The sequence below is a fragment of the Argiope bruennichi genome, chromosome 7 (assembly GCF_947563725.1).
Source record: "Argiope bruennichi chromosome 7, qqArgBrue1.1, whole genome shotgun sequence".
In the NCBI taxonomy this organism is placed as follows: Eukaryota; Metazoa; Arthropoda; class Arachnida; order Araneae; family Araneidae; genus Argiope; species Argiope bruennichi.
The window spans coordinates 92428173-92448057 of NC_079157.1; the positions used below are offsets into that span (position 1 = coordinate 92428173).

General features: G+C 28.3%; 1 protein-coding gene across 1 annotated transcript in view; it reads right to left on the reverse strand.

The window, feature by feature from the left end:
• LOC129976018 (uncharacterized) overlaps positions 1 to 19885 on the reverse strand; it is a 158702-nt gene that overhangs the window by 38791 nt on the left and 100026 nt on the right. The gene's annotated exons all lie outside the window — the stretch shown is intronic.

Genomic DNA, 19885 nt, shown 5'->3' on the forward strand with positions numbered 1-19885 from the left:
CACTACGAAAAAACTTTATTTCTTTTGTAAGTTCAAAAGAGCGAAACTTGACAAAAAGACTTTTTAAAATGAAGACTGTTAAGTTTCGAATGGACTCAACACTGTGTTGAAATTTGTACCTAACTTAAATTTTGGGAAGTTTCAAATACGAAAGACTCTTTTGTAAATACTCTACATTTCATGAACTCATAATCTATGGCGCTAGTCGTCAAATATATGTACATATTTCATACTGAATAAATTATATTAGAAATTAGAATTATGACAAACGAGGATGATATATTATTTTATTGTTTTAGTTATTTTCATTATGATAATGAAAAAGAATTTTCTTTACCGTCAAGGCATTTGTACACAAACAAAATTGCAAAGTATATTAAAGCAAATATTTTTTTTTTTATCAAAAATAATCAAGAGAAAATTATAAAGTTTGTAAAGCAGTCAATGTGCAATTATTTTTATAAGAAAATTTTGAGGATTTTTCCAATAGTTCCGTTTCGCATAATGGTAAAATATTCACCAATATATTGAAAAATATTTTTAACTTTTGAAATTAGAAATAAAGAAATTAAAAATTTGGAAAGCTAAGATGTTTTTTATTTTCAAAGTTTTGGGGAAAACGACACGTTTTCATCAATAATTTTCATAAAAAAGATAGGTCTGAAAAATTCAAAATACTACCAGAATAATTCTATTTATATTTTGAGGACTTTGAAATAGAGGAATATATACAAATATATAATAAGAACTTTTGACGGATAAGAAAATAATACATTTCACTAAATAATTTTTTTACTAATTCACTAATTTACAAATTATCAATGAACAGATTATTAGTAATAGAAATGAAGAAATCCATTTGCTTTTTAACTTTAAATTTTTTGACTTTTTTTTTCTCGACTTTATCACAGGCTCCATAAGACTGTTGCAAAAAGTTGGCCAATAAACTTTCTTGGTCGATGTCGGTAAAAGTCCATTTTAAAAATAACAGAAATTAATTTCATTGGTAGTTTGTCTTTGATGCATTTTGGAGAGACTTTTTTTTTATGGATTTCATTTTTTATGTCACTTAGGGTAAGGAATGTTTTTATCCCATTAGAAATTATCAGTTCAGTTATGTCAGTTCCATTCTTTATTGTGTATTCTCTAAGATTTCTGTATTTTTTTAAAATTTATGCTTATAATAAGCATATTAATAATTTTAATGTTTTCTGAGAAAGAAGTGGCAATGGCAAAAATAAATGCAATGGCTAAAAATGAGTTTAACATTTTCCAAGGTTGTGAATCACAAGCTGTGTGAATAAATCCATTCATTACAAAAGTATGTAATATTTTCAGTTAATGCTAATGGCAACAAGTAAGTCAATTAATTTTAAAGAAAATAATATTATTCTAGCGATTACAGAATTTAAAATTCTAAAAGATTAATTAAATTTTTTTTTATCATTCTGTTTTTGTATTATTTGTTTAGTCTAAATGAAGTGCAGTTGGAGGATTATATTTACTAAAAATTAACCCTTTGATTAATCATACAGGATAAAAATTTAACTAGAAATTATAATAGTTTAATAGAAATAATAATAAAATTGGGTATTTTACACGAAATAAATTAATGGTTATTAATATGAAAAAATTGAATGCTGATTTAAAATAACACTTCAAATGAATCATAAAAGCTTAAAAATATTAAAATATTCCTGTTGTAACTACATGCTTTTAGTTCGTAAAGTTAAATAAAAAAAAATCTTATTTCTTAATTTTTTCTTAAGATTTTCTTAAATTTTTAAACAAAAATTTTATAGAAATGAAAGTAAATATCATGTTTAAAATCGAAATTCTCAAAATATTTTTTAAAAACAAATTATTTTATAATGATTACTGACTTTTACAAATTTTTACTACTTACTTTTAATAATTACTTTTTAAAAAGTTACAATTTTTTTTTTATTAATCTTAAAATTATATGTATTAAATTCTTATTCATTTAGTTTAAAAGATGAAATAAGATTATTATGGTTAAGATGAAAAACTAATAACGAATTAAAACGAAATTGATTAAAACGAATTTAATTAAAACGAAATTATGATTTGAATCTTTTTGAATTTTGTTTATTTCATGAGCCTAAATTAAAAATAAATTAAGAAATAATATTAAATAACTTATTTTTCTATTTAATGCAATGTTTTAATGTAAAAATACAACATATTTTATTAATAAGATTTTCTTTTATATTGTAATTTATTTTTTTTACTGCAAACTATAATATTACATTAATACTATATTTGTATTTCATTATGGTAAGTTTAAAAATTGTTAGAAAATTCCTTTTATTATTAAGCATAACTAAAAGAATTAAACGTGAAAAATAACTTAATTTTGACTATTGAATTGATAAATAAATGATTAGTATTTTTTTCAAAAGATATAACTTTGAAGCTTTATGCGACTAATATCTTCCGTTTGTCTATCTTTCACACAAAAAAAAATGACCTAAATGCCACAGGCATTCTTGAGCAACATAAAAGAGAAAACGATGCTTAACAACTCATAGAGATTCCTAATTATGTTCCATTCTTCCCCCATCCCACCCTCCTTTTCTGTTTTCTCATAAGCACGCCTGTAATCAAAAATGAAACATTTCATCCGCCGAATTAAGTACGGCCTCTGTGACATGTTTTGGTCTAGTTACACAAGCAGCGAAGTGTGTCCTCAACTCCATCAAGAACGTTTGCTTTGTTATTGTTTTCCATCGTATGGCGTTCGAAGCGAAAATTCCAATTATCGTCTGCTGCTAGTTGATCTTTGAACAAGAAGATAAACTTTAAATTCTGGTTGACTATCTCTCTATTGCCTTTATTTTTTTTAATTTCAGACACTGTCGGATATAACTATAACTATGCTCGGTTTCTCAACAATGATGTGCTTTTAATGAGCAATCTGAAGAATCATCGAACATTCTAGGTGTTCTTCATAGCATCGTTCCGTTCCATTTCGCAATCGTAACGATAGAACATTTATATGCGTTTAGCAAAAATTTTTCTATTTCGGGTAACTCCGGTTGCATGATAGCACGCGACTGAAATATCTGCAGAGAATGAATGGGAAGACGGTATTTGTCTGAGAGGAACTCCTGTTCGTGGTAAAGCACAAATGATGGACATGAAGTTGAGGGTTAAAATCTCATAATCATTGTCTTTTATGCTGTGATCATTAAAGATAAATAATGGTTTCCAAAGGAAACAGTCTTTCTTATTTTAACTTACCTAAATTCTAATTGTGGTTGATGTAATAAACGTCAGATCAATTTATTTCTGTTTCGTTTATCAACTGCTAATGACATCAAAATTAATATTTTTTTAACCTGAAGGCGTATCTTAATAAGCAGAATAAAACCAGCCATTAATATTGAATTGCTTTCTGTTCTTAGTAATTTAAGCATCTACGCGTTTTAATTATTGATGTTACCAGATGTGCAAACAAACAATAAAATCCCAATCAAGCAGCTAGATGTCTAAGCTTGTTTTGATTTTACTCTCATTGTTCCAAAATCAAAACTTTCCGCAGTTGGCCTGAATTTCCATATATTATCCCGGATGCAAGTAATATCACGAAGTTTTCTCGATTTCGCACTCGTTGTTCCGAAAGGAAAAAATGTCCAGATGTCCGACTTTATACTCAGTATCCCGGTTGAAAAAAGTGTTGTCTTTGAATTTCACTGTCCGATTTTACTCTCATTGTTCTTGATAGAAAGCTTCCCGGAGTTTCTCAGAGTTTCCATTCATTGTCTGGGATGCAAATAATATCACAAAGTTGTCTCGATTTTACACTCACTGTTCCGATACCCCAGAATTTTCAATGTTTCCGATGTCCCGGAAACTCAATACTCCGGAATTTTCCTGATTTTGCACGTTGCCCCGGATGCAAAAAGTGTTTCCCTTGAATTCATTGTCCAATTTTACTCTCATCTTTTCGAATAAAAAACATCCCAGAGTTGTTCCGAATTTTCATTCATTGTCCCGAATGCAAGTAATATCACGGAGTTGTCTCGATTTTTACACTTGTTATTCCGAATATAAAAAATGTCCCGAAATTTTCCGATTTTACACTCGTTATTCCGAATACAAAAAATGTCCCGAAATTTTCCGATTTTACACTCGTTATTCCAAATACAAAAATGTCCCGAAATTTTCCGATTTTACACTCGTTATTCCAAATACAAAAAATGTCCCGAAATTTTCCGATTTTACACTCGTTATTCCAAATACAAAAAATGTCCCGAAATTTTCCGATTTTACACTCGTTATTCCGAATACAAAAAATGTCCCGACATTTTCCGATTTTACACTCGTTATTCCAAATACAAAAAATGTCCCGAAATTTTCCAATTTTACACTCGTTATTCCGAATACAAAAAATGTCCCGAAATTTTCCGATTTTACACTCGTTGTCCCGGTATCAAAAAGTGTTGTTCTTGAATTTCATTGTTCCAAGAATAAAAAAGCTTCAGCGTGGTTTCGTTTTTCAATAAAATATTTCTTACTACCCCTTCCTTTCTTTTAAGAATACAGTCCATTTCTCCACTACTAAAATAGATGAATGCATGTGTGGAAGTATTGAAATTGTACCCAGACCGTTTGACGCACAGCTACCAAAATTTGGCACATATATACCTTGGAATGTCGGCATGTGCATTTGGGAGCGATTGCTTTGAAATTTTAATTATTGAAATTTAAGCTGAATTTTGGTGTTTTTCTGCGATAACTTTCCAAAACATTATTGCATAAGAATAAATTTTATACCGTTTCATAATTTTTAAAAAATGTCTTTTCAATGATATTAATCTAATAGTTGCACAATTTCTTTTTAAATATTGATATTTTTATGAAAAATATTTGTTGTACTTAACTTTCAACAAAAGATTACATTTCTGTTCTGAAATTCAAAGCTTTTTCATTGTTTCATCAAATTTTATTTCGTTTGATTATCATTCGTTCTTAAAAGCTGCAAAACAAAGTGTTCTGTTTAATAACTGCACAGCTTACATGAAGAATAAACAGAGTGAAGTTACATTACCTCGAACTTTAGAAGACAGATGAACAAGGTATTTACACTTCTAATGGCGTTATGATATTATGGGACTGTCCCTATTAGATAAGGTTCATGTACACAATAAACAGAACTAAAAATATCACGAATTTAGTGTCAGACTATTTGGTGGAACCATGAACATGAGGCTATTTTTAAATAATTTATCTGAAATAAAATGCGACTCATTTCCCGGTGAACCAACTGATCGATTAAGATGATGAGTTAAAAAATATATCGACATATTAATTCATTATTGTTTTTTAAAATTATGTTCATCTTAAGGTTTTTTACCAGTTGCCCTATTAAAATTCCTTTACATATTATTAGACATTTTATACATAGAAGTCGAAGACATTTTATTTTTAAAATGCTAAACGACTTTACACGAAATATCAAGCTTTTCAGCAAACGTCGAATAATTTATAAAATGTATATAACGAGAATCTGTCACCATAACTGAATTATTCAAACGCGTTCTCAAACAAATGGTTGACTCTAAACATTCTGGTTGGTACAACAAAACGCATAGCCCTTAGAATGTCCACGGAATCAATCATATTATTAATGACTTTTTTTAATAAAGTTTAATTTAGGTATTTTAAAATGTCAAACACATGAGAAAGATTATCTAAAAAAATATTGTGTGTATTAATAAATACAACTAATATATTGCAAAAAATAAACAAAACCAAATATTGCAAAAAAAACCCCAATATTGCAAAAAACACAGTGCATAAGTTTAATTTGTATTTGCTCTTAAGATTTATGTCAAATTTTGGACGATGAAAAAATAAACGATCATATGTTCGTCTATGAATCTTCTTATGAAGAAAGGTGGCAACTCGCAGACACACAAAGTTTAGTATGAATCCTTGTGACCAACATATATACAAATTCTGTCATGTTCATTAAAGTTTTAACTTTGGTAATCTTTACATTTGCGATTAAATGAAGGAAGGCGATAACTCCAAAAACCAATGATTTAACCAATGTTCAGTGTGGTGATTTGTGACAACACTGCAAATATATATCATATTTCGGACGTACCCTGAGTGCCATTGGTGTTCAGCAAACATGGCCTCCCCTGCCCTCATTTTGGGTTGTTTGGGCTTTAACAAAGACGAAGTCCTCAAGGACCCTCAACTGTTTTTACACTTTTTTGACGTTTTCGGATTCATGGGGCCCTGTTAGATGATTCCGAGATTAGAAGCAACAACATATTTCGGATGCTAGTATATTTCACATTCATTTGGTATATGTGATACTGATTTCCTGTACAATGGTTGAGTTTGATATATCACCCAATATTGCAGATATATCTACTTAACCATTGTGAAGGAAGATAGGGAGAATTCTTTCTTCAATTTCCCCATCTCTGATAAATATATGAAACATAAAACATGCCGTATTATAGCATTACATGAGAAAGAACCTGGGAACAAAACATTTTCATTGGCTTATATAATGTTTTGAAGAAACACCTAGATCACATAATAGTGTTTGGGAGTAAGTTCCTTATAGCATAAATGCAATCAATTCTATTTCCCAACTGTTAATATGCCTACCTAACCGAGACAATTTAGATTTTCAATTTATTGTCGCAGCTAATCACTTCTCGCTAATATTTGAAGTGAATAATAAAAATATAAAAAAACAGAAGGTAATTCAATCAACACCATCTCCAGAAACAAATTCCGTTGATTGAATGATCTTGTCCCAGTTAATCACTCCTCGCTAATATTTGAAGTGAATAATAATAATAATAAAACAGAAAATAATTCAATCAACACCATCGCCAGAAAAAAATTCCGTTGATTGAATGATCTTGTCTCAGCTAATCACTCCTCGCTAATATTTCAAGTGAATAATAATAATAATAATAAAACAGAAAATAATTCAATCAACACCATCTCCAGAAAATAATTCCGTTGATTGAATGATCTTGTCTCAGCTAATCACTCCTCGCTAATATTTGAAGTGAATAATAATAATGAATCAGAAGATAATTCAATCAACACCACCTCCAGAAAAAAATTCCATTGATTGAATAATCTTGTCCCAGCTAATCACTCCTCGCTAATATTTGAAGTGAATAATAATAATAATGAAACAGAAGATAATTCAATCAACATCATCTCCAGAAAAAAATTCCATTGATTGAATAATCTTGTCCCAGCTAATCAGTCCTCGCTAATATTTGAAGTGAATAATAATAATAATGAAACAGAAGATAATTCAATCAACATCATCTCCAGAAAAAAATTCCTTTGTTTGAATAATCTTCCTTGAAGAAGCCGTTGATAGGGTCATAAATTATAAAATTTAATTTATAATTATAATTAATTATATAATTATAATTTTAAAAATCGATCGGTTTTGATAGTAACATAGTAAAACTCTTTCGAGTTAAAATATTGGTGAAAGAAGAATATTTTATTGAATACAATTAATAAATCCTAGAAATTGTATAAAATTTTAGACATAATATTTACGCCAGTACATTTATTGACTGAAACAATATTATATATTTGCCATTTAAAGCATTTTCCAACTGCAATTATATGCCACACCCTAACATATTGGGAATTAGTTATGGACCCCTTCACATACAATGACGTGTCAGACACGCGCATCGAATGACTGAATTTTTAATTTTTAATCGGCAATTAAGTGAAAGTATTATTTAAAATGCAGAAATCACATAAAATATCATCGTCTCAATGCCTTTATATTATTAAAGGAATTAAAAATAACAATAAATGACCCAGATATTATGTATCATATAATTAGTAAGTTAACTAGATTCGTATGTCAAGGGGTAAACGCAAATAACATATATATCTTCTCTAAAATGAACAAAAGATATTTTCTACCAGATCAACTCCCAGGTACAGCAACCGGTTTTTAAATAAACCATAACTGGAAGCTTTGTCAACTATATCAGCAGCCGACGTTGAACAATCAAATTGCTCTCGTCACTCATTTATTTACAAGAAAGTTTAAAAATAACATATCTATTGTCAAATGTTTTATCTTCAAAAATGCATGTTCCTCAAACCTCATTAAGCAACCATCGACAATATTTTTAACTAACAATCTGCAAACTGATAGTTATGCCCAGTGATCTCGGTCAGTTGATATAGTGACGATTCCAACACGACGACTGTCACAGCGATGGAAAATGGATTAAAGAAAGTTCTACAAGAAAATAAAGACTTTATCGTTTGCTGCATTAGTCAAAATGTAAATATTGCAAAAATCCCTCTTATACAAAGAGAAATTATGGTAATCGCTAGAAAATGTGACTTAAGAATTTTTTCGTATAGACATTTCACACTTCCTAGAGTCCACAAATAAAATTTAGAATGGCGCCAGCATATGTTATGCATCTATGAACACAATAACTGAAAAACGCTTTCATCTAGATGAAAAAAAAATTGACATAGGGATTTTAAACCAAATTTATAAATTAACAATATTTAAATGAAATCCAATTTACCTACCCGTGTGCAACTGAATATAATTTACTATAAGTAATATTTAGTACACAGGTTAAGCATTTAAAGCGTTCCAAAATGTAAACTTGATGTTCATCATTATATTACGGAGCATAAAGGGATGCGCTGCAGTATTTCTCAATGAGATGGGCATCGCAATATGAAGCAGTTAAAAAGCGATGCATTAATAAGAAAAGAAATGTTGTTTAACTTCTTGCTCATAATAAGATAGAGGTTAAATTTATTGCTCGTGTATAATTGATTGTTCATTATTCTGTTCAATAGGAATAGTTAAAAAGGGTTTTTTTTGTCGTTTGACTATTTTAAGTCAAATTTTTGCGCAGTAGCTTCTGAGGGTAAAGACCCTGAGTACCCGAGGGCAGAAGTCTGACTTCTAGCTCAAATGAAGATAGCACACACACACACACACACACACACTCGCTTGCACAACCCCTTTTTACAGGGGAGCTCATTCACGCACCACACAGAGAGAACATATAGAAGAGAACAACCATGCCCGAACCAGGACTCAAACCCGGAACGCCTAGATCACGGGGAAGACGCGTTACCCCTAGGACAGGACGCCGGCTGATAAAAAGGTATCCAAAATGTAAACTCGAATCTCATCATTGTATTATAAAGCATAAAACGCTCATGCACGAGACTGTCTTAATAAATATATGCATTCTCATGACCTTCACGGATCATAGTCTTTATACAAGAAGATAGGATAACAACTTTATAAGGGAGTATGTTAAGGAGTTTCGATAAGACCATTCCTGTTGGTTTTTAGATGAAATTTTCATTATTATGATCAAAATTATAAAATATAATAAACGGCATACCAAAGGAATGATGGCGATTTTTTTTTTCAACTAGCTGTACTGTTTCCATTTAATTTCACGGTAGTAAGTTTCATTTTTAGCTTCATAGAATAGAAAAAAATTCCAGTGTATATTTTAGGTCTTTTGGATCCAGAATTTGAGTTGGATTTATAGTTTTGATATCTGAACTGCACACCGCATTTCGTTTATTTTGCTTACTGCGTTTATCTGTTATTAAGTTTAAAGTTTAGGCAATACACGTATGTAAGTTGTCAAACTGACATAATCATTCAAAATTTTGATATACATTTAAAATCCTAATAGCAAAAACATACGCCGAATCCTTGGAACTGACTATCGTTTATGAGTTCACATATGCATACAGAAGAATAGACGGACAAGCGTGTTTTTTTTTGGGGGGGGGGGCAAATGTTGTCTAAAATGTGCAAGAATCTATAATTTCAACATGAAAACCGTACACCATATACTATCCATCCATCCATCATTTAGTGTACTTTCTAGAGTTGATTTGATACTCGGTTTTGCCGTATTACGTAAAAGTCGAACCTAATACAGCTTGTAATAGAATTTCCCCCCTTGGGAATTAAATTGGTTGCTCAGTGAATATTGTTGTTCGGACTTGCGCCAAAATGAGTTATTGTATTCATCCATTTCAAGACAATTTTTAAAAATAGATTCCGTATAAAATTTAACTTAAATTTTCAAATTTGGTATAAGTTTACATACTGAATTTCATATATCTACCAAAAGCAGTTTTTAGTTATTGTTTTCATAGAAATACATAATTTCAAAGGTGCCGCGGTGGCTTAGTGGCAAGGTCTCATCTTCGGAACCGGAGGGTTTCAGGTTCGAGACTCGATTCCACCAAAGAACCTTCGTGTAAGTAGGTCTGATGCATGCTAAATCCGTCGTGCTCAAAAGTTCACTCTCTGGCGTGGTGTGACAGTTTGGAGAAGTAGGGTGCCAGCTCAGGTGTTGTCCTCGTCATCTGACCACGATTCAAAATTACGATGTCTGTCCCAAAATAGACCTAGTGTTGCTTTAAAACGGGACGTTAATATAACTAAACATAATTTCAATTATTTTTCAAAATCAGAACGATCTGAAATGCAAAAAATCGCCTTAATATTGAAATATTTGATGAATATAGCACTCATTGTAGACTTCGTATACGAGAAAGTAAAAATGTTTCTTTCAGATTCTAAGAACTAAAAACTGAGAAATACAACAAAATCTCGAAATAAACCGTAGCAGTAATTTCTCTATTATTAAGTACATAGGGATAGATGAAAATAAAAATTATAATTACACACATTTCAATTGGAAAGACAAATTCAACTATTTTTTTATAATACACACAAAACTCTATTAAAACTGAATATCATTGCTAATATTTCGCTGTTACTATATAAAGCTTGTTTTTCCGAACAGAAAAATCCCCTTTTCGATCAAGCATCTTGCCAGCTTATTAAGTGTTTACTGGAGCAAGAAGATATCTAAGAAGACACTATGCTCGGTTGATCACTTGTTCGACTTTTTTTCGTATCAAAAACGGTTCAAAAAACTGTTGAGTTGATGAGAGATCAAAGAAGGAGTATCTCTTTTATGATACTTTTAATTGATACTTTTCACTGCTTCATTTCATTTAGATCGGGACTGGGTGCATTCCAGAGTGCTCTTGACTTCGTTTCAGATGATTAAGATAACTTATATGCCAGAAAAGGCGATTCATTAATAAAAGTGGAGCGACGTATTTTTAACGACAATCTGATTAATATGAGAGTGTTATTTTGAATTGAAGCGAATGAAACAAAATTATATTTCACTTCGTGCTCGATAGCAAACGATTTCTTATCGAATCTTTATGAAGTTGCTTTGAGGCAATATGAAAATAAGATTGAAATTAATATAAAGTGGAGCAACGTCTTTTTTAACGATATTCTGATTAATTTGTGATTGTTGATTTGAAGGTGAATGAGCCGATATTATCTATAAACAAAATTGGAATTTCTATAAATAGAAACATATGTAGAGAGAATGTGATTTGTAAAGAAATTCTTAATTTTACTGTGAAATAATTTTTATGAAGATATGTATTCATAAATTTAGAAGAACTTTATAGAAACAGTAAAAAAATATGACGCCACTTAATTTGTAACGATACTTTTATTAATTTTATTATGAAATAATAATTATAAAGAAATGAAATATATTTATTATTATGAAATATATTTCAAATTTGAACTAACTCAGATCAATTTGATTATAAAATTCTCAGATGTGAGACAAAGTTTTGCATTGATTTTATCAATAATATTCGAATTCAATTTTCAGTTGAATGATCTAGATGAAGTTATTAATCTGTGATGCTTAGAAACCATAAAGAGCTGCAAAGATTTCCATAAATCTGTAATAATTTTTGCAGGTCAACTCCTATGAAAATAATATTCGAAATAAAATAAAATGCGTTGTGCTTTTTAGCGATATTTTAACTAATTAATAAAGTTTAATACATAAATTTAATATACGTGACATTTTATTTAAATTGATTTTTAAATAATAAGCAACTTTGGCGACCATTTGTTGCGTCAATAATAATGGTTGCTACAAATTTCAATGAAATATTTTATGCAATTTGATCTCAATGGCTTCTTAAGCAAAATCTTATCTTTAAATTTCGCATTTTGATAATTCATAATTTATAAATAATGGTATATATAATTCATAATATTTTAGAAGTGTTTCACCATTCTGTTGATTGTGCCATGTATTTCTCTAAGTATCTGCCTATATGTTTCTTGTCTTTTCATTATAACTTAATACACTCAATTATAACACAGGGAAAAGTAGCAGTGTTCCAAAATGGCTGCATTTAAAAAAATTTTTCACCGCTGCTTAATCTTTGAGTTAAACTTTAATTGTAAGTACGACAAAATTTCAATTAGAAGCATGTTTTAAACTGAAAAACCGACTCAACATGAAAAAACTAGTTGAATCTTCATATCTCGATTAACAATAAAAAAAAATGATGAAGTGTTAGTAGAAACTCGGAACATGCTTCTCGTTTCATTTCACCTACGAAATGACATTTTTTGTAAAATTTACTTAAAATATTTTTAAAAATGACTAAAAGTAGTAAAAAATAATACGATAAAATATTGACATCATTGAAAAATTTTTTAAATTTTAAAATGATGTAAAAATAAATTTGTGTACACTTTTGTTTTTGAAAGTTATTGCAGAAACAGAAAAATTTCGATTATTCTTTTAATTAATGTAAATTTTAATTAAAATCCCAAATAAAAAAAAGAATCACTGCGAGTTGCACTTTTTCTATCCTGAAAAATATCTGTGTTTCGTAGCTCTAGATAAAGCGATTTGACTTGTAGAACGCACATATATTCTTCTATATTACTAGTAAAAATATATACTAATTATAAAAGTGAATATGTGTGCATATCAGGGAAAAAAAATTTAGGGAAAAATCAAGGAATAGTCAATCAAATTCGAATAGCCAACAACTGTTCGAATGCAAATGGGACTATTCACAGGAATTTGTCGAAAACATTCGATAAACTTTCTATGAACGGTTTTCATTCAAAATTTTATGGAAATCTACAAATTTGGTAGTAAATATATACCGAATTTCAGTTATCTAGCTGAAAGTGTTTTTGAGTTATAGTGTTCGAAGACAGACAGACATAATGCCAAAAATGTACTTTCCAGACTCAAGGAAGTGCGAAACGTGGCGATTCATCAATTATTAGTTCGAATTTTTCGACAATTACAATACTTTCTCGGGAGCGAAATATAGGGAAAGTAAACAGTGTTGACACTCGATGGTGACTTACTCCAAAGCATTATTAGTGAACTTATTTGCTTTCTTTCATTCTTAAATGGCTTGATGGCTCATAAGATGAAAGCGAATTGTCCATTGTTTGCATCTGCACGACTCGGATACCTGGTAAATATCAAACTGTAACTGCTAATTTATATGCAGCGAACAAATTTGACCTTCATTGTCCTCCAAACTCTTTTCTGGATATTTTATTGGGGCTAGAAATCCAATGCGGGGAACATACAAAACTCCACTTTAATCTTGACCCAATAACTGATTCCTAAAGTGCTATAGATATGCATGTAGTTCAAGTTGAGAAATTGCTTAGAATGACGGAAAGAATTATATTTTATGTTAACTTCAATGTTAAACATTACAAATATAAAATTTTTTACCGTCTCCTGGCCCCACTAATCCTATTCAGAATGCTAGAATGATCAAAACACATCTGCGTGTTTAAAAAAATTTAAAGAGAAATAATAAATTTCACTGTATTATTTGGTTTATATCGCAGAAGAAATGAATTATTTTTATTTATTTAAAATATTAGCGTGCCAAAATTATTTAATAAATATGAATAAAATAGAACAGGGGGACTGAATAAATATTTAACTTCTCAGTATTTTTTTGTCACATATATAATTTCGGATAAAAATAACAATTTAATATAAAAAATATAATATAATGAAAATAAAATATAACATAGTATAGTAAAAAAATATAATTTCTGACATTATACAAAATATATTTCCAATGAAACTATGTCTATCCCTAACGTTTTAGAAATTAATTAATAAGCCACAGTTAGAATGCATCCATACATATATATAGAGAGAGAGAGATCTATAAGATTTATACGCTTACTTATTAGTTTAATGACTACTTTTAATAAATTTGTTCTTGAATTAAAAGTGATTTTTTTACATGAATTTAGGCACGAAATTTTATTTTTATTAGAAGAAAAAACATAGTAAACATGAAACAGAAAATTATCCATGGTATTTCTTAAAATTGTTCAACGTTCAGTCGCATTAAATTTGGAAGTGCAAAAAATACATAAAAGCTGTTATATCTGATTCATTTGTTGAATTTGCTATCCAAATTAGGACTCCCAGTTTACACTTTGATATGTCAAAGGGTGGAAATTAAAAATAGTTTGTATCGATTAAATAAATGGCTATTAATTTAAAAAGAAAGATTTTGGTTAAAATATTGTAGGTATTAAAAATAGCTATAAAATAAGTTATTGAATATTATGATATCTAACTAGATCAGATAAAAAATTATAAAATGTGCAAATTTGGAAAAATATTTTTCATTTTCTTGTTTAAATTTCAGCAAAATTTTTATATTTCCATTTAGTGCGTACTATTTGATAAAAATTTCAGATTGATATCTGTATTACTTTTTGATAAATACAATTTTCTTGAAAAACTTGACTGCAGCATGGAAAAACTTCGATTTCAAGAAAGGGTTGTCGAAAAATGTATGTAAGTACTTTTATATTAGTCATAATTTGCAGACAGAAAAAGAAAAAATATTATTCTAATAATATTGTTCTACAATAAGATAAAAATGACTGATTTTTTTTTTCTTTTGAGAAATTTAAAAAAAAAAAAAAGTTGAAAAAGAAACTTAGCTCATAGTATTTGTTTCTCGAAAAAGAATAAGGAGCAGATTTCACTAGCGTAACGGTCACATCGGAAAACGCGTTCAAGTTTAGTAATTTAAAAAAAATGCTAATTTCAAATTCAACTTTCAACAATTTTTCCCTTGAAATTTACCGCTAAAATACCATCTGAAAATGAAGAATAACAGTTTAAAAACAGAATTATTTTTCAGTTCATGTATTCTGAATGATAGAGAGGTACTTACTAATATTTTTCAATAACCTTTTTACTCAAAAAAAAAATAGAGTTTTTAAAAAATGGAGACACTGGTCTTGAATTTTTATCAACTATTCTCCTTTAACGCGTACTTAAATGGAATTTAAAAAATTTAGCTCAAATTACAAAATATTCCAAATTTGCACTTTTTAAAACTACTTCCTGATCTAATTATGTTATCATAACATTCTATAAATCTTTCGAACACTACAACTTTTTACTTTAAACATTTCGTTTCATATAAAAAGCGGTTTATTTAAACGCGACAAACCAGTGTTGCAAATTTCTTACTCTTCTACCATTTATCTGATGACATATCCGAACACAAGCTTACAGGCCTGTTTCGAATAGCCAATTCAACTTCAACGTATAAATTTGCACTTGGGTATTTTGACATACCATAATAATTTGATCGAACTATTACATCAGAACACATTAACAGTTCTGAAAATCAGACAACTCTTACTGACAGAAGGTCTCGTGCTGCCATCTACCAGCTCATTTCAAAAACATTAAATTAAATGGAAAATAATTTGTTTTCTTAGTTATTTCATAACATAGAACTATTAGAATTAAAAATTAGGAAAAACGAAAACAAAAAAAACTGTTGAAATATTTGCAATGGGCAAATGAGAAAGAATACAAATGACAAAAAAAGCACGTACAATAATTATTATACAATGTGGTAATTATAAAGAATCTTTTTCAGTTTCAAAAAATTATTAGAAATTCATTTGTTAAAATATGTTATTCTAATTTTTCATAAATACTCAAACACTCAAAAAAAATTCATAAAAGTTTGTTATAGCTCAATATTTGTGCAATTATTTCAAATACGGATTCAGCATTATAATTTATTATCAGTAGTAAAGATTGCGATATGGATTATAAACGAAAAATAGACGCAGTCATTATGAAAAAATATATAAAAAACAGCTGAGTTAATTTTGAAGGTGTATGAGCTCTGCACAGCATACAAGATATGTTTACATCAATGGAATTGAATATTATAAAATTTATCACAAAATGTAATTTTGTTTTGGTCTTTTATTTCCAATGAATTTTTAAAACTTAAGGCAATACAGTGAATAACAAAAATTTATTTTGTTAGCTTTGCACCTGGATCGTGTCTAGGTGGTTATGCGTCTTTGGAAAACTGTGTATACTCATTATAAGTTACAATTTTGTTAATTTTCTATAATAGTTTCGAAAGTAATGGAGGGAAAATATGAAACTCACTTAATTTTTAATTAATTAAAATTTTAAAAAATCTCTCCCACGTGCACATTTTGCCAAATATATATTAGTAGAGATAATTAGGCGAGATGTAAGATACGCAGGTATGAAACGAATCCTTCTTCCTAAGATGGTAATCGTGGAAGAACATGCTCGATTAAGCATTTGACAGAGCACCGAAAATGGTTCGAATTTCAGTTCAACAATTAAAACTAATGTTAATAATTAACCACATTGAAAATAAAAATGCCAAACTTCAGCAAAACCTTGATAATAAATAAATATTTTGAATTTTGAAATGCTGTAAAAGTCAATTTTTCTCATTTATTTTTTCTTGAATTATCGAGATTCTTGATTAATTTTTAATTAATCATAATTCTAAAATTTCACATAAAAAAAATTCCCGTTCTGAGTTGTATATTCCCATCATTCAAAGATATCTGGGTCAAATTTGGTTACTTTAAGTAAACGGTCTGACCTATAGAGAGAGTGTCAACACATACATTTCTCATTTAATATTTGTAGAGATAATAAAATCAAAAGTATGAAGAAAACGACTTTAACATTTGTAAACTTTGTGCGACTTTAACATTTGATGAATGTGATTAAACACTGAAATATATCTTTATCATTTATGAAAATAGGAGAAGCTGATTCCAATTATATCTAAACTACTTTCAAATAATTGATTAAAAAATAGAGAAATGGGCGGATATGTAAAAAATATTGCAAAATAGCTTTTTGAATTACTTTTAGCTAATAATTTAATTAGTTATTTAGCTAATTTTTGAATTTTGAATTGGTATTGAAATAATATCGATGAAGCTAAGGAAGACGGATTCTATTCAATATTTTTGTAGTTTACATCTAGGCTAATAATCTCTACTAATAATAAAGATGAAAGTGTATGTGTGTTGGAACTCTACAGGTCAGACCGCTTGACCTACAGCTACTAAATTTGGCACATATATAATTTGGAGATTCAAAACGAGCACTTCGGAGCGAGTTTTTGAAATTTTAATTAATTAAAAATTAAGTGAAAGTTTGATATTTTCCCTCTAAGTTCCTAAATTATTATATAATCGTTTTGCCTGCAGAACAAACGGTCCTTCCTTTAAATTTGGTACAGATATGCTTTTCAAGGGTGGGGGCGATGATGTCTTCCTCGCAGCAATTTTATTATGAAATTTTAATTAATTTTAATTATTACCTGAACGAAATTTGTCAATTTTCTAAGATAATCTCCGAAAATATTCTCGCATGAAAATGATTTTTATACACAAAAAATTCACTCTTTAATGATACCAAATTAATAGTCGCTCAAATTTTTCCTAAATGTTGGCATTTTTCTAAAAATACTTTTTTTTTTTTCCTAATTTTCAACAATAATATTCTGCCTTAAAACTCAAACCGTTTTGATTGCTTCGTCAAATAATTATTTAATCGCGGGATTTTCTTCCATCATTGAAAGCTAAATAAAAACATTTCTGTTTAATATTTATGTAGGTCATGTGACTAGTAAAAAACGAAGTTAAAAGACAAATGAATCGAACAACCACATATTTATTACTTTTTTAATGTCACGGGACTGGTTTCCTTTAAAGTTAATGTACACAAAATATAAAGTTAGGGTTCATTATACTATAATGAGTGGGGATTTATTTACAGTATAATTTTAACAGATTTTTTCGAAATTTCTGTACAATATTTTAACATTTAACTTCTCAATTAGGTAAGGAAGAAATTTTTTAAAAAAGCTCACATTTTTAAGCTTGACTACTTTTTACTATAATATGATTCGATGCGTAATTTTTTTTTTCTATTTTTAGTATATTTAATTTTGTTGTTGTTGAATCAGATAAATTTTTATTCAATAGTGCTCCGAGTTATTAAACAAATTAAGAAGAATTAAGTGCTGACACATTCTGCTTTCTGTTTTTATATTTTAAATAAAATAATTTACTTCCCCTAAGAAATTTTTTGTATTGGTTAAAGTTCAAAATATTTCTGTTTTTCAAATTAAAATTCACATTTTAGTGAGATGACAAAAAATTAAGGTCATTTCACAATGAACATTGCCGTGTAAAATCTTTTAAATAATAGGAGTTAGAAGTCTTTGTTTGAAAATAAGAAAGAAACAAATAAGAAAATAAAGTCACAATTCTTTGAAAATTAGAAGATTCCGAAAGTTATGTTTTTGCTTGCCCTTTGATGTCATAGAAGTCTAAGTTAAATACATAATAAATAGGACAGACATAAAAAAAATTATTAAAATAACGCGGCTTCTTTGATGATTGTCACGATTTGATGCTTAAAAATACATTCTTGAAGAAATCATGAATATAAAATTAGTCATAAGAGATTTAATTGGGAATAATACAAACAATATTCTGATTAAACCAGCTGGTCGTCAGAAGCGACTATTATAGAATAAAAGCAAGATTTTTGTATGCACGCGTAGTAATTAAATTTTGTATTTTAAAACAGTTGTAATTTTTTTTAATTGCTTGGCCTAATTGTGCGCTTTTAAAATTATAATGCGATAGAAATATGATATATATTTGGGGTTTTTAAAACTTCCTTTTGGTTTGAGTTCATTAAAGAAGATTCCATTGTACTTGATAAATTTGTTAGTTTTTGTTGCTTACCTAAATATTTTACCGGATCAACTTGAAAGTTATTCTTTTAAAACTGTGTCAACGGATATTTTCCTTTAGCTTTGCATTCTCTTATAGATTTTTAAGCCTTTCTTTAACTTTGTAATATTGAGAATAGGTATATTTCTCCTGTTAATTTTACCATATCATCAAGCTCAAATTCTGAATATTGAGTTTTGAATATTTGATTAAACAACAAAGAAAATTTGAATATCAAGATATCTGAAATAAAGCAAATATGAACACGGATTATAAAATCTGCTTGAAGTCAAATATATCCTCCCCCCAACAATAACAAAAAAAAAAACTTTTTTTAATCAAAAGATTTTTTTAAAAAATTAAATTAAAAATTAAAAAGAATATTAAAAAAGAATACAAGAAAAAAAGAATAAAATTTAAAAAAAAATCAAAGGAACGTTAAAATAAAATAACCTTAATTTAAAAAATCAAAAGAATATTAAATATATATATATATATATATATATAAACTTTAATAAAATAATAAAGTTTAAAAAAATAAATAAGTTTAAAAAAAATAAATAAGTTTAAAATAATAAACTTTATTTAAAATAATAAAGTTTAAAAAAAATATTTTTTTAAAAAAATCAAAAAAATAATGGCTTTCTTCAACGCACCCACAGCATTTTACTATGCAAAATTTATTTAGTTGCGCCTTCTCCGAATTTGTAAGTTTTTTTATTTTTTTTATGTATTAGTTACGATTAAGACGTTAATGAGTCCTATTCTATCAGTTATTAATCAAGGGAAAAGTCTTTTAAGTAGTCTTTTCTTGATATTGTTACTCTTTTCAAATAAAATTTAACCTCTTAATAAACA